The sequence below is a fragment of the Sphaeroforma arctica genome (assembly GCF_001186125.1).
Source record: "Sphaeroforma arctica JP610 unplaced genomic scaffold supercont1.19, whole genome shotgun sequence".
Classification (NCBI taxonomy): domain Eukaryota; class Ichthyosporea; order Ichthyophonida; genus Sphaeroforma; species Sphaeroforma arctica.
The window spans coordinates 4,507-8,559 of NW_014040539.1; positions in this window are offsets into that span (position 1 = coordinate 4,507).

Consider the following 4,053-nt stretch of genomic DNA (forward strand, 5'->3'; position numbering starts at 1 on the left):
GTGAACGTATGTCGTCTCATAGATGTCTACAAGATATCGCATGACCTTCTAATACAACAGATAGTGGACAAACGGGCTTTTACTGGCATAACGGCCCAATCCAATTCAAAAATCAAAGATCCATACTTTGAGAAATTGGCACTTGCTATTTGAATTCTACCGGTACTTCTAGACGTGTATTTTCAGTCATGAGTGCTTGTACAGTCAAGCCATGTGCAAGAACGCTGGTGTACCTGCAGCTGTATGTACGCCGTAATAAACGCACTGATTCTCTTGATAGTTTTGGCTTTATGCTACAACGCATCGGCCACAAAGTGTTACAATAAGCAATAGGAACGAGGTTGTAGCCTATTTCCTGTTACGCAGTGGTCTGGTCAAACCTCGCTGGTTCAGCTAAACAGTATCAGTACACCCAAAACAACAATACACGAGAACGAACCTGAACTATTCTGGGACGTCCTCAAGCGTTTCCAAAACCCTAAAACCCTAAAACCCTAAAACCCTAAAACCCTAAATTTTGCCTTAGGTCTGGACGATGAGAGGCGCGCAGTGTGTGACTACACTCCGCGGGCACAAAGGCGGTGTGTGGAGTTGTCAGGTGCAGGGTAACATAGTGGTCAGCGGGTCTACTGATCGCATGATAAAGGTATGCGTCTGGGTTGTGGTGTGTAGATACACATTGTGTGTAGACGCACGCCCGTAGTAACCGAGTTTTTCATTGGCGATAAGTGTTGTAAGCCTATATATGGACGTTACGTGATAACAATACCTGGAAATAAAGCGCGTACCACACCTGCACACACCACTGATCTATCGTTAGATATAGGGTGTCAAACACTACGTGAGAGAGACATGCATAGACGGTATGCTGTTTGAGTTGGGGGCGTTCTGGTGGCCTTTTCACACGCAGACACACTTAAGCACTCGGACACGTATTCTATCTACGCTCACCGCTGCTTTGTTTATATATAGTATTCTATCTACCCTAATCGCTTGTTTATATATATATAGTATTCTATCTATGCTCACCGCTGCTTTGTTTATATATATAGTATTCTATCTATGCTCACCGCTGCTTTGTTTATATATATAGTAATTTATCTACGCTCATGCTTGTTTATATATGTATAGTATTCTATCTATGCTCACCGTTGCTTTGTTTATGTATAGTATTCTACCTATGCTCATCGCTTGTTTATATATATATATATATAATTTTATCTACGCTCATCGCTGCTTTGTTTATATTTAGCATTCTATCTACCCTGATCGCTTGTTTTAATATATATAGTATTCTATCGACGCTCATTGTAGCTTTATTTATATATAGTATTCTATCTACCCTGATCGCTTGTTTTAATATATATAGTATTCTATCTACGCTCATCGTTGCTTTGTATATATATAGTATTCTACCCTGATCGCTTGTTAATGTATATAGTATTCTATCTACGCTCATCGTTGCTTTGTTTAAATATAGTATTCTATGTACCCTAATCGCTTGTTTATATATATATAGTAATCTATCTACGCTCGTCGTTGCTTTGTATATATATAGTATTCTATCTACCCTGATCGCTCGTTTTAATATATATATATATATAGTGTTCTATGTCCGCTCACCGCTGCTTTTTTAATATACCTATTAATAGATTTGGGATTTGAAAGCAGAACAGTGTCTGGCCACCCTGGAGGGACATGTGTCAACTGTGCGCTGTTTGAGTTTGGTAGGCGACATTCTGGTGAGTGGTTCGCGAGATAAGACTCTGCGGATATGGAATATCAAGACACACCAATGCCTATTCACACTCAGGTATGTATGCATGATACACACACACACACACACACACACACACACACACAGAGATCATGTACGTACACTATCCTCTCACCCGAGTTACCAGTCCTATTACTTTGCATCCTACGCTCATTCTTTAAACATCTCTGTGCATATCGTATCGTATCGTACCGTATCGTCCGCAGAGGCCATACGGAGGCTGTGCGATCGGTCAAGTTTGACGGGCGGCGGGTGGTGTCTGGGTCATACGACCACACCTTGCGCGTATGGGACAGGGCCACTGGGACCTGTTTGCACACACTCACCGGACACACAAACAAGATCTACTCGGTGGAGTTCGACGGCGTCACTGTGGCCAGTGGGAGTTTGGATACAACCATCCGCATCTGGAATGTGGAGACGGGTAGGTGGCTCGGGTGTAGTGGTTTGGGTGTATGAGAGGGGTTGTAGTGGTTTGGGTGTATGAGAGGGGGTGTAGTGGTTTGGGTGAATGAGAGGGGTTGTAGTGGTTTGGGTGTATGAGAGGGGGTGTAGTGGTTTGGGTGTATGAGAGGGGGTGTAGTGGGTTGGGTGAATGAGAGAGGATGTAGTGGTTTGGGTGTATGAGAGGATGTGCCGTTTATCTGCGATTGCACGGGATTTGGCACCGGTTGTGTGGTGGGTGTGATGGAGTGGGTCAATACAAGTTGCATCACTGGCAGCAACAGGAGGGTTTACGTTTTGGGCTACGAACGCCCTGTATAATGTTAACCTTTAGATGTTGTCATTGTATGTGTAGTGTATATTCAGTCCCCGTTGGGCGAATTCCTCTAGATATAGCCTGTGTTAGCTTTCACGCTTGTAGCCGTTTAAAGTTTCAAGGTTGTGACAGGGTATATCCCAATCTCGGTCGTGTCCATCTTATCGTACGATAATTGGGCGTTTTGTGACCGATCTACAGTCGATGAACTCCTTCAGAAGACACGGCTTCAAACACACATTGATCCCAGCACCTGCACCTCCTTCCAGGCCTAAAGGATCATTACACCATGTTTGACACATTTAGACACCTGTCAGACATGGCTTTAAACACACAGTGGTCGCAGCACCTGCACCTTCTTGCAGACCTAAAGGGGTATCGCACCATGTTTGACACATTTAGACACCTGTCAGACACCGGTTTCAAAGTTTAAACACCTCGGGTCACCATTTGGAAGCTCTGGCACTCCACGACTGTCAGTTCTCTCATCTGTCAGACATGACACCACATGTATGAAGTTACACCTGTCACGCATGTCACCTGTCGAAAAGACACCTGTCCTACACAACAAGGGAACCCAGACGACCCATCTCGCACCTACCTACCTACCAGATCACATACCTCAGCCACAACACGTGAAAGTGTATCTACCCCGTCACACACACATTACCTCTGTCGCCTGCTGTCACTGGCGTCTTGTGCACACTCACACCGCTCCATATGGCGTATCTTTACCTTGCCGTCCCATAGGCATGTGCCAGTTCATTCACACTCACACCTCTCCATATATCGTACCTTTACCTTACCATCCCCACAGGCACATGCCAGTTCATTCACACTCACACCTCTCCCTATAACGTACCTTTACCTTACCATCCCCACAGGCACGTGCCAGTTCATTCACACTCACACCTCTCCACATAACGTACCTTTACCTTTCCATCCCCACAAGCACATGCCAGTTCATTCACACTCACACCTCTCCCTATAACGTACCTTTATCTTACCATCCCCACAGGCACGTGCAAGTTAATTCACACTCACGCCTCTACATATAACGTACCTTTACCTTAACATCCCCACAGACACATGCCAGTTCATTCACACTCACACCTCTCCATATAACGTACCTTTACCGTACCATCCCCACAGGCACATGCCAGTTCATTCACACTCACACCTCTCCATATAACGTACCTTTACCTTACCGTCCCACAGGCACATGCCAGTTCATTCTGGAGGGCCATGAGCTGCTTGTGGGATTGATGCAGCTGAGAGGGAACATCCTTGTCACGGGCAATGCGGATAAGACGCTGCGCGTGTGGGACCTCACTACGGGCCAGTGCATGCACCTACTAGCAGCACACACACAGGCCGTCACGTGTGTTCAGTTCGACTACGATAAGATTGTGAGCGGCAGCATAGATGGAAGCATATGTATATGGGATCTGAAGACAGGTAGGAGTGTGTGTGTGTGTGGTGGGGGTGGGGGGGGGGTCTGAGGAGGGAAGGCGGG